Source organism: Trichosurus vulpecula, chromosome 4, assembly GCF_011100635.1.
Source record: "Trichosurus vulpecula isolate mTriVul1 chromosome 4, mTriVul1.pri, whole genome shotgun sequence".
In the NCBI taxonomy this organism is placed as follows: domain Eukaryota; kingdom Metazoa; phylum Chordata; class Mammalia; order Diprotodontia; family Phalangeridae; genus Trichosurus; species Trichosurus vulpecula.
In genome coordinates this window covers 384,121,418-384,135,052 of record NC_050576.1, presented here as the reverse complement: position 1 = coordinate 384,135,052, position 13,635 = coordinate 384,121,418, and positions in this window count along the sequence as shown.

Below are 13,635 nucleotides of genomic sequence, written 5' to 3'. Positions count from 1 at the left end.
GCCCAACAGCAAGAGATAGAAAGAGAAATTCCATTCAAAGTTACTGAAGGCACTATAAAATATTTGGGAGTCTATTTGCCAAGACAAACCCAGGGCCTATATGAACATAACTATGAAACACTTTTCACGCGAATAAAATCAGATCTAAATAAATGGAGAAATATCAGTTGCTCACGGTTAGGCCGAGCTAATATAATAAAAATGACAATTCTACCTAAATTAATCTATCTATTCAGTGCCATACCAATCGAACTACCAAAAATTTTTTTTTACTGAGCTGGACAAAATAATAACAAAATTCATTTGGAAAAACAAGAGGTCTAGAGTATCTAGGATATTAATGAAAAGACAAGCTAGAGATGGTGGCTTAGCCGCACCAGATATTAAACTGTACTACACAGCAGCAGTCATCAAAACTGCCTGGTACTGGTTAAGAAACAGGGGTGTGGATCAGTGGAATAGGATAGGTACACAAGTAGGTGAAATCAACAAGTTTAGCAATCTACTCTTTGATAAACCCAAAGAAACCAGTTTCTGGGCTAATAATTCACTATTTCACAAAAACTGTTGGGAAAATTGGAAAATGGTAGGGCAAAAACTGGGCATAGACCAATATCTTACACCATATACCAAAATAAAGTCAAAATGGGTTCATGATTTAGGAGTAAAAGTTGATACTCTAAGTAATTTGGGAAAGCAAGGAATAGTTTACTTATCAGATTTGTGGAAAAGTAAAGAATTCATGACCCAACAAGAGATAGAGAGCATTACAAAATGCAAAATGGATAATTTTGATTATGTCAAATTGAAATGTTTTTGTACAAAAAAAGCCAATGCAACAAGAATTAGGAGGGAAGCAGAAAATTGGGAGAAAATCTTTGCAACTAGTATCTCTGATAAAGGCCTCATCTCTAAAATATACAGGGAGCTGAGCCAAATATATAGGAATACAAGCCATTCCCCAATTGAGAAATGGTCAAAGGATATGAACAGGCAGTTTTCAGAGGAAGAAATTAAAGCTATCTACAGGCATATGGAAAAATGCTCTGGATCGCTGCTGATTAGAGAAATGCAAATCAAAACAACTCTTAGATACCACATCTCTCCTGTCAGATTGGCTAAAATAACAAATCAGGAGAATGATAAATGCTGGAAAGGATGTGGGGAAATTGGAACATTGTTGCATTGCTGGTGGAGTTGTGAGCTGATCCAGCCATTTTGGAGGGCGGTTTGGAACTATGCCCAAAGGGCTATAGAAATGTTCATATCTTTTCACCCAGCAATACCGCTTCTAGGGTTGTATCCCAAAGAAATCACGCAAGCAGGAAAAGGACCCATATGTACAAGAATATTTATAGCAGCTCTCTTTGTGGTAGCCAAGAATTGGAAAGCAAAGGGATGCCCATCAATTGGGGAATGGCTGAACAAGCTGTGGTATATGAAGGTGATGGAATACTATTGTGCCATAAGAAATGGGGATGATGCAGACTTCATAACAACCTGGAAAAACCTACACGACATAATGCTGAGTGAGCGGAGCAGAGCCAGGAGAACGTTGTGCACAGCCACAGATATATGGATTCCGTGAGGACCAACCCTGACATACTGCACTTTTCTCAGCAACCTAAGGGGCAAGGACAACTCCAGGGGACTCACAATGGAGAATGCTATCTTCATCGAGACAAAGAACTGCGAAGTTTGAATACAGACTGAGGCACACTACATGCTCGCCTTTTCTGCTTCTCTTTTGTTTTTGTTTTTGGGGTTTTTTTTTTTGGTTCTGTTTCCTCTTTCTCATGATTCATTCCATTGGTCAAAATTCTTCTCCACGACTTGACTAGTGCATAAATTAATTCAATGCGAAGTTATACATGACAGTTATATGAGACTTCATGCCGTCTTGGGGAGGGAGGGGGGAGGGAGGGGAGAAAAACTGGAACTCAAAACTATGTAGAACCGTGTGTGGTAAACTAAAAATAAATAAAGAAATTTATAAAAAAAAATAAAAAAATAAAATAAAATTATCAACAAATAATAAACACAATGAAATCCTAAAAAAAAAAAAATAGATTGGAGCAAGTGGAAGCTAATGACTTTATGAGGAATCAGGATATTATAAAACAGAACCAAAGGAATGAAAAAATGGAAGACAATGTGAAATATCTCATTGGAAAAACCACTAACCTGGAAAATAGATCCAGGAGAGATAATTTAAAAATCATTGGACTACCTGAAAGCCATGATCAAAAAAAGAGCCTAGATATCATCTTTCAAGAAATTATCATGGAGAACTGCCCTGATATTCTAGAGCCACAGGGCAAAATAGAAATTGAAAGAATCCATCGATCACCTCCTCAAATAGGTCCCAAAAAGAAATCTCCTAGGAATATTGTCACCAAATTCCAGAGCTCCCAGATCAAGGAGAAAATACTACAAGTAGCCAGAAAGAAACAATCTGAGGATTGTGGAAACACAATCAGAATAACCTAAGATCTGGCAGCTTCTACATTAAGAGATTGAAGGGCTTGGAATATGATATTCCGGAGGTCAGTGGAGCTAGGATTGAAACCAAGAATCACCTACCCAGAAAACTGAGTATCATGCTCCAAGGCAAAATATGGATTTTCAGTAAAATAGAGGACTTTCAATCTTTCTCAGTTAAAAGACCAGAACTGAATAGAAAATTTGACTTTCAAACACAAGAATCAAGAGAAGCATGAAAAGGTAATGAAGAAAAAGAACAAGAAAAAGAAATTGCAAGGGACTTACTAAAGGTGAACTGTTTTGTTTACATTCCTACATGGAAAGATGACATGTATGATTCATGAGACCTCAGTATTAGGGTAGCTGAAGGGAATATGCATATATATATATATATATATGTTTATATATATATATGTGAATGCGTATATATGTATGTGTATATATATATATATATATATATATATATATATATATAGAGAGAGAGAGAGAGAGAGAGAGAGAGAGAGAGAGAGAGAGAGGGAGAGAGAGAGCGGACACAGGGTGAGTTGAAGATGAAGGGAAGATATCTAAAAAAATAAAATCAATTTAAGGGATGAGAGAGGAACATACTGAGAGAGGAAGATAGGGAGAGATAGAATGGGGTGGATTATCTTGCATAAAGGTGGCAATAGGAAGCAGTTCTGTGGGAGGAGGGGAGAGGGCAGGTGAGGGGGGAATGAGTGAACCTTGCTCTCATCAGATTTGGCCTAAGGAGGGAATACCATACATACCCAATTGGGAATCTTACCCCATAGGAAAGAAGAGGGAAGAAGATAAAAAGAAGGGGGGGATGATGGAAGGGAGGGCTGATGGGGGTGGAGGTAGTCAAAAGCAAACACTTTTGAAAGGGAACAGGATCAAGGGAGAAAATTCAATAAAGGGGGGTGGGTTGGGAAGGAGCAAAATATAGTTAGTCTTTCACAACATGAGTATTGTGGAAGGGTTATACATAATGATACACATGTGGCCTATGTTGAATTGCTTGACTTCTTAGGGAGGGTGGGTGGGAAGGGAAGAGGGGAGAGAATTTGGAACTCAAATTTTTAAAAACAGATGTTCAAAAACAAAAAAAAAACATTTTTGCATGCAACTAGAAAACAAGATAAACAGGCAATGGGGTGTAGAAATTTATCTTGCCCTACAAGAAAGGAAGGGAAAAGGGGATGGGAAGGGAGTGGGGTGACAGAGGGGAGGGCTGACTGGGGAACAGGGCAACCAGAATATACACCATCTTGGATTGGGGGGGAGGGTAGAAATGGGGAGAAAATTTGTAATTCAAACTCTTGTGAAAATCAATGCTGCAAACTAAATATGTTAAATAAACAAATTTAAAAAAAAAAGAAATGACAAGCAGGATGGTTTGGGAAATTTGGGAATACATATGAACTGATGCAAAATAAAGTAAGCAGAAGCAGGAGGACATTGAACATAGTAACAACAATATTGTAATTACATTCAACTGCAAAAGACTTAACTACTCTGATCAACACAATGGTCTATAGCAATTCCAAGGAACTCTGACAAATGCTATCCTCCTCCAGAAGGAGAACCGATGGAAGCATTTTTTTTTCTTTTTCCTTGCAACATAGCTAATGTGGAAATGTGTTTCACATGCATATTGAATATCATATTGCTTGCCTTCTCAATGAGTGTAAGAAGGGCTAAGAGGGGGAGGAGATGAAAATGAAAATTTAAGAAATGAATATTTAAAATATATATCTAAGACAAAAAAGCTCTATATTCAGTACAGGATAGTAGAAGATTTTCTAATAAATTATGGATAAAATAAAATAAATAAAGAACCCATTCCTTGATTTTAAAATATATACATCTACTCATGAATTTACTTCCTTGTGCACCCCATAGGCTTATTGAGTATCATATGAAATATAGGTATATTGTCTTCTTGTACCAGAAGCGAGTGAGACATGCCACAGAGTATAAGTTTTAAATGGAGAATTTATTAGCCGGCGGCCATCGGGGCGCTGCAACCCAAATCAATGGCCATGTGTTGGGGTGATGGCTTGACTTATATAGGACATGTGGGGGTACAGTGATTAATTATCTCTTGGAACCTACAGGCCAGGTCACAGGGTAGGGGGAACAGGAACAAAGGTCCTGGCTCATCAAAAGATTCAGTCAGGTTATCCTAAAGTGGGATAATCTCATTGACATTCCTTGGTGGAGTCACGGAGCCCCATGGACATCTGCTACACAGAAAGGGTCTGCCAGGTTATCCTTCAGTGGGATGGTCCTATCTATTGACATTCCTTGGAGGAGTCGCAGGGCCCCAGGGATATCTGCTAAATGCAGAGGAGATCTGAGTCCATTGTTTCTGGGGGTGCTTGTCAGTAGCTAGGGGTTTCTCAGGGGTTCCTAATTTTCCAGTATTACAGCCTTTTGTATCTGAAAGTGTTATGTTAATTGAATGTTATCAATTATTAGTGTTGTAAGTAATATGATACCACTTTTTTTTCTTTTTGATTAATGATGAAGATTATTATCTGTATTGGGGGGAGGGGTGTTGAAGGAGGTTAATTGAAAAACAAAACAAAAGATTGCCATTTAGTTCACATCTGCTTTTACTACTTGCAGAGTTTATTTTCTGGTCTCTCACTCTTAAACTGGGGGTCTTAAAACTAGACACAATGCTTTTTGCAGATTGCCAGAGTATATAGTGCATTATTTTGTCTCTTGGCCAGAGGATTATACAATTGTATTAGCTAATCTTTATTTTAAAAAGATTATGGTTTTTAAAAATTGCTGATGATAAAGATCACTGTCTAAGACACCTTGTTATTCCCAAAGTATTTGCATATGAATGGCTTCTTTTCCAATACAGCTTTATGAAAGCCTTCCTGGCTCACTCAGAGGCAGAAAAGAAAAGCTAAGGTTTAAGTTTTTAGACTTTCATTTAAAGCATAAATTTTTACCACCCCACAGATTTGGCCCCTTGGGACTACTGAGTGTACCTTGAATCCCTCTGGAGAAAAACTCAGATTCACATGGAGTAAAAGTTGACATTTCACTCTTGTAAATGTCAGGTGTGCCTGAAGAATGGGACATCAAGACATTTACTTCTATAACAATGGAGTATATACTCTGTGGCATTTTTGGAATCCCACATAAAATCTGAGCTTACTTTATCAATCTTCTTAAAATAGAATCAGGCACTGCTCAGGGGAATGTGATAATTGAATAATTTAACCTTAGAGCTTCTGTTCATTTCACTGACATTGACACAACCTTAAAAAGGACAATGGGACTTTCATTTACCCATTAGCTATTGGGTATTGGGTAATGAAAGGGGAGAAGGTTATCTAAATATAAATTCTATACAGGTTTAATCTCCTTTGGCCGTAATGGAAATTCCATCAAGATGCCCAGTCCAATACCTCTGCCTTCTAGTATTTACTGTAATTCCTAAAACCGGAAGAGTGACAAAATTTGATAACTAACTGAATCCATAATAATACACTGTGAGGTTTACTAAATGGAATTGTTCAAGGTCAAGAAACTCAGGAACTTGGAGCAACGAAAGCACAGCTACCATTCCCAAGCAGTGTAAGCCACGGAATACACTTGAAAACCTAAATAATAAGATGTTATGTGTTTAGCTATGGTCTAGGATAGCACACCAAAGAATCTGAATAATGAAGGAAGCTGAGAGGTATTATTTAAGCAATTTTATTCTGTGCCAGTTTCATCAGAGGACAAATAACAGTACCCCTAATTATGAGTTCCCTAGTTCACTGCCAATACAACCTCAAAATTAGTTATTTCTAGGATACTTTGTTTCTCAACTTTTCTAAACAGTCATTAGGATCTGACATCATAGGATCTTACTTTTAAAGGTAGATTGCTTTCTGTTAAAAAGAAAATATAAATCCCTGGGTCTAAAACAATAATTTTAATTTCTCATTAATTAACTAGTACTAAATGATACAGAAGTTACTAAAGGATAAATGTGACTCAGTATAAGAAAACTGCACAATTAGAGCTCAATGAAAATGTAATGGATTTCCTCCAAAAGTAATAAGCTATTCATTCTAAAGTCAGTCAACAATCATTTGCTAAGTACCTACTGTATTACTGAGCTAAGTACCTCGTCATTTCAAAGTCTTTAAATAGAAGCTAGGTGAACCACTTGTTAAAGAAGAAACACACTGGACTCATGCTCTGAGTAAGGGTTAGACTAGATGACCTCTGAGTTCCCTTCCAACTCTGAGGGTTCAATTATTCTAATTTGGAAATTGTTTCTTTTCTTTCTTTTTTTTTACTAAAAATACAGCAAAACGAGACACTTAAAAGAAAAAAAGGGGATATGATTCCAGAAACAGGATAGTCACACTTCAAAAATAACAACTTATATGATCAGTTGTCAAGCTCTGTTGGTGTCACATGTATATACATCTCTTGAATCTGTTAACTATTCTCTTTTCTTACTGCCACAATCCTAACACTGTCCTTCATCACCATTTTCATCCCTCCACCCTATGATTGCCATAATCTCCCAACAGGCATTCCAGTCTCAAACTCCAATGATTTTTTGTTCATACCATATCAATCAAAGATTTTTTTGTGTTCACACCAAAAGAGAATCAAGTGGATATTCTGAGGAAGTGTAGCCTAGCATCTACCACTCAACTTGTCCCAAAACAGAGCTCATTATCTCCCCTCAAAGCACATCCTTGCCCATGAACTTCCTTACTTCTGATCAGTGCCCTGGTATCTTTTTTCCCCTACAATCAGATTCACAATCTCAGAATCATCTTCACTTTTATAAGCTTATAACATCTGATCAGTTGCTAAGCCATCCCATTTCGTTTTTTACACATAGAAACATTTTTTTAAAATTTCTGTTCCACGTTCTCTTCCTCCCCTCTGCCCTCATTGAGGGCATTCTGTCACACATTTATCTCATTGGTCCCCTTTTCTACACTCACATGACTACTACCCTACTTCAGGCCCCAAACACCATTCACTTGGGCTATTATAGCAATAGCCTCTGGAATGGAGTCTTAATTTTTAATCCTAGTCCTTTCCCAATTCATTCCTCACACAGCTGCCAAAATATCATTCCTAAAGCAAATATATCACCATTTCCTTGCTCAAGAACCATTTGTTTCTTTAGCATGACATTTTAAACCCTTCACAATATGGCTCCAGCCCACCTTTCCAGGCTTATTGCATTTTACATTCTCTATAACCTAGATAACCAGCCATTCCTCAAATGTGGCATTCTACTCTCCACCTTTCACCTGACTCCCATTCCTGGAATGCTCTCTCTCTTAACTGCTACCTTTTAGAATCCCCTAACTATCACAGAAGCCTTCCTTAATTGCTCCTCAAAGTATTATCTATGTATGTATCTATCCATGTTGTATTTTCCCATTAGATAGTAAACTCTTTGAGGACAGCAACTACATTTCTATTTTTGTTTTTATATCTCCCAAACCTGAAAAGAGGAGACATTTCACTTTATAAATCATGGTTGCATTTAATTTAATTGATATGGATTTTGGAATATGATTGCTGCCTTCAACTAGAGGAATTCATTCTCTATGGGTCCTGGGGGCAGAATCAGGAGTAATAATCAATTGGAAATTAAAAAGAGACAAATTTAAATTTGACATAAGGAAAACTTTCCCCCAAATTAGAACAATCCACAACTTGGATGGGCTGCCTCAGAAGATAGTGGGACTCTCATCACTAAAAATCTTGAGGTCATTACTGGATGACTACTTGCCTGATGTGATTAGTGGTACCCAAAGGAGTTACAATAAATTTTCAATTATCTGAACTTATTTGGAATGCCCCCGTTGCAATCATGGAAGGATGTGTTTGATCTTAGCTGCAGCTGTATCAACTAGCTAGATGCCTAAGGGGGCCACAGTATCATAATACATGCCAGTATCAGTCAGTCAGCTAGCATTCATTTGGTGCCTACTATGCACCAGGCAATATACTTAACTCTGAGGATAGGAAGAAAGGCAAAAGTGAAAAAAATAATCCATGCTCTCAGGGAGCTCACAGTTTTAGGACAACCTTAATTGTCTTTTTGAAAAGATTCTAGAAATATTACACCAAGAAATATGACCTCTGCAGACCTGAAAGGTGGCAGAAGAGCTCTTGAGATTTCACAAGAAAAATCTTAAGACACAAAGTGACATCCAAAGTACTTTCCCAATGGGTATAAATCAGTTTCTACTATAATCATGGAAATTCATGTAGAATAGAACCATAATGTCTTACGGTAGAAGGGGAGTTAGAGGCTACCTAGTTCACCTTTGAAGCAAGACATGAATTTTCTCTGTATGGTCTATGACAAGAGGACCTTTCAGTGTTTATTTCCAAGGAATTGGAGTTAATGGCAGTCCTCTGTTGGACTGTTCTATTTGTTCTTTCTACGTAACGTTTATCGTATCTTCTATATGCAATTATTACTATTACCACTAGAGAAGATACAAAGACAAACAAGACATAGACCTTGATTTCAGGAGTTTATAATTCTTCCTTGTATTGGGAATTACTCTGTTCCCCTGCAACTTCTACTTAGTGGTCCAGTTCTGTCAGAGAATTGCAGAATTTCAAAGTTTTTCGACTTCAGTCCTCAGAAGCTATCTATTTCAATCTGTACCCAAAAGAATCCCCCACTGTAACATGCCTGATAACTCTCCTTTGGAATCCCATAGAACAAATCTACTTCCCTTCCATATGTTAACCTATCAAATAATGGAAGATACATGCTATTTCCTCTTTAACTTCAACTTTAAACTAAATCTCCAATTCTAATATTGGTTTCTCATAAGACAATTTTAGGCCCTCTACTCTTCATCCTGGTTGGCTTCTGGATAAACACAATTTTGTCATTATCCCTCTTAAATTATGACACCTGCAACTGAACACAGCACTGCAGTAAAGGTCTAATTATTCTAGTATTTACTAGAATATACTAGTATTTACTTTAAGTTGGCCATTATATTGTTTTGCTGCAATGCTAAGATTTTGTTAACTCTTTTAACTATTGGATCATACTGGGGGCTCCCTTTAAATTTGTGGAAAATTAAGTGCCCCATTTTTTAAATGTTAGTTTTCCAGCCTAATATTTTTTCCATCAAATATGCATGCAATTTTCTTCCTAAATTCAATATCTTATGTTCAACCTTTTTACATTTCATCATTAGATTTTTTTTTGGCTACAATATTACAATGAGGCTTCATACATATTAAACTTTGCCAAAGTCTTCAGTGCTTAAGATCTCAGGCAGCTCCATTAGGGTTATTCACTACAGAGGAAGATTCTGTGTGAGTTCTTACATTGGGCAGTAAAAACTTCTTCATACGAGTGACCATGTGGTAACTCCACTAGAGAAGAGAAGGCACAGATATAAGATTCATGTGTCCAAAAAGGACTTATTAAAGAAAATTATTTCAAGCCAGTTGGAGATCGTCATTGTTCTTTGTTCTTCCTGCTCAAAGAGGACCAAAATGACATTATGAGATGATGGCTTTTGACTCATGTGTAAATTGGATTTAAGTGAGGCAGAGTTTCTCAAAGTCCTCAGCTTGACTCTCTCTTCCAAAGTCATCAAAGCCCAGTGTCAAAACAAAAGTCAAGATGACTGGAATTGGCTTTGAATGAAGTAAATGATATTGGCATCTTTGGTGTCTGACCAAATTCTTGGTGCTCCACAGCACCTGCTTCCACCGCCTTTATGGCCCATTGAAACAAAATGTTAATATTTGCCTATTTTGCCAGGTAGACATCCCCCTAAATCACTGATGGGTCTGAGGTCCACTGGTTACTCTCAACCTGGTTTAACCTGTCTGCTGAGGTGAGTCACTGGGGTGTGGCAGCCGCACATGCTACAGCTTCTTGGAGCCACAGGTAAGAGCTGGGTGGCAGATGGACACTAAAAGGGTATGAGTAGCCCTGAAAAGCACTCAGCAGTGCTCCCTGGAACACTCCATACAACCCTGCAGACTGTAATGGTATCTTACAGTTCTCAAAATTGTGTCCACTTTGGGTTGTAGGCGTAGCAGGTCCAAAGATGGCTTCCCAGATTTTCTGTGTTGTACAAGAAAAGCCCCATCTCTGACATACATTAGAGTTGCTTCCCTTTTCACAGAGTATTCGGGATGGTTATTGGTGAGAAACAACATATCAGCTATTACCTTTCTTTTAGATCAGACTTTAGCAGCTTTGAGCATAATAATTGGTTAAAGGTGATAAGAACATGAAACCTTTATCCAAGGTCTTTTGACAAGATAATTATTTTATTTTATTATTATTTTTATTATTTTATTTTTACTTTATTATTTTTGTTATGTTTACTATTATTTTATTATTATTATAATTATTATTAATTCCAGGTGCTTTGAGACTCTGGCCATTTATCTATGAAGCTATAATTGGGGAAATAAGAGAAACTTTATCTCATTTTACAGATTACAGCAAAAGGAATTGAGAAACAATTAAAACCATACAAATAGCCAAGTAATATGTACATGAGCCTTCTAAAGGATTTCTGCTTGTGAATTGCCTGGTCAGTACCAGGACAATGGTCTTGGATAGTTGTCCTAGAGTAAGGATCAAAACCTTGACAAAAGTGCTTGTGGATTTTTCTCCTTGGGATTCTATGTAGCAATGTTAATTCAGATTCAATAAGTGAAAGAAAATGTACTTCCAGCACAGAGAAATTATAAGAAGAGGGAAAAGACATTTATTATTAATATAGCTATGTATACATATGAGAACATGTGTTTATTTTCTGGCAAGCAATATCAGTTGACTTAAATTTCCCATAGGAATACTGGCATTAGATGCTACAAAGCTCTAAAAAGCCAAAACTGTCATTATATGCTAAAGAAAGATCATAGAAACCATAAGCCAGTCACTGTGAAGTGAATCATCTCAATCATTTTTGAATGGAACCTACAAGCAAAGCTTGGTGAGCCATAAGCCAGCATATAAGGTTTCTCCACAAAACCAAAGACCATAAATATTGACATGTAGTGGTAAAAATGTAGTAGTGCTGCTTTATAATGGTGAAATCTCAGCTGACTTTCTCCTGTAACAGCCAGCTCTGAAACTATAGTTTAGTAAGAAACCATAGTTCAAATGACATAATATTTGTAAACCACATAAAATAGTGCCTGGTACATAATAGGCACTAAATTAATGCTTGTTCCCTTCCTGCTCTTCTTGTGTGAGGGTCTAACCTTTAACACTAGCAATTTTTTAAATTTAAATTTAAATTTTCTCTCAGGGTTGGAGAGAATCTAATAGTCTTCTTAGGACTAATAGCAGTAATTGCTTGCCTTCCTGCCTCTGAAGCTCTCATTTGGCCTTACTTCTTGTGTTGCTAATAAATATCCAAATTAACAATCTGTAGTTTTGAGAATCTACCTTTACTTTTAAAATGTGGAATAATATTGGTTTATTTTTAGTGATTTTTCTATCTTTACTATTTTTTATTTACTGATTTTATTTACTGATTTTTCCATCTATACTATCTTTAGTGATTTTTCATTCTCCAAAATCCTTTATGAGTTAGAGATGATGGCCCCCAGACCATATCTCTAAACTGTTTTAGCATACTGTGATATGTATTTCCTGAGCTATAAATTTGAATGAATTCAAAGTGAATAGATACTCTCTTTATCTTTACCTATATCTCTCTCTCTCTCTGTTATAGCATCACATGATCACAGGATCTTAGAAATGGATGGTACCTGGGAGAACATCTAGTTAAACTTTAACCTCAGCAGGAATGCCCCAAAGCATGCCCAACAAAATGATCACCCACCCTCCCTATTTAAGACTTTCAGTAAGTGGAAACTCAAATTCATGAGGCAGTCCATTCCACTTTTGGACATTTCTAATTGTTAGATTTTTTTTTCTTCGTAATGAGTCTAAATCTGACTCCCTACAACTCATTCCTACAATATTCATTGCTCCTAATTCTCCCTTCTGGGGCCAAGTGAAAACAAGTTAAATTATTCTTCTCCATGAAACTTTCTTCAGATATTTGAGTACTATAATTATATTCCCTCAGAGTCTGTTCCTTTCAAAGCTAAACATTCTCAGTTCTTTCAAATGAATCATAGAATCTTTAGGTATTCAAGAAAGTCAGGTATTTAATAAAGGTATTGTTAGTGACCACTTGTATATTTATCACATACAAAACTATTGAATTAATTGTTTTTAGACTCTGAATAAGAGTACCATTTCTTATCCTTCAAGATAGGAATTTAAAATTTGAAAGAAAAAAGACATTAGCTTACTTAAAGAACATATTTTTTCAATATAAGTGTGTATCTTGTCTACAATATTCTTTTCTTGAAAAGCGACCTGATTTTTACTTCATCTTAAAATATTTAATAGAATTAATTCTCTTATATCATAGCATTAGTTACAATTCATTAGTGTCACAACCAACATCTTATAGCTGTTTTTTTCTCAAATAAAAAGTAAATCATCAGCTGTACTATTCTGATCATCTATTTTAATGTTAAACTAAAATTTCTATCAGAATTCGCCAAAGAGGCAGACATTTCTTCTCACCAAAATACCATACATAATATTTAAGCCTTTTTCCACTGATATACTATTCTGATGCCTCATTGCATCATGAAGAAGATCCTGGGTTCTTGAAGGCTTTCCCAATAGAGTGCAAGCTCTGACAGATCCCACCAAGCTGAGAAGACTAAGAGGGTCCCTTATAAAAGGAAAGTCTGTAATGGCTTTTCAAGAACTGGCTTAGCTAAATTTAAAAAGGCCGATTGTCTTATTGTATAGGTAAGAAACCACATGAATAAGTTCAGCCACAATAACTCATGCGGATCATCTCCTAAGCCACTGGGGGTGGGGAGAGGCATGAGAGAGGGTATGAATTGCATCAGTGGAATGGGTCAAGTCAAAAAGCATCTATTAAGCACCTACTATGTTCCAGGCACTGTGCTAAGCACTTGGAATACAAAGAACAACAAAATGAGGGCCAAGTTTTCAATGAACTCACAATCTAAAGGAGGGACATGACATACAAATAATGAGTACAAATAAGATATATGTAGGATAAACTAAATTGGATATAATCACTGGCTATG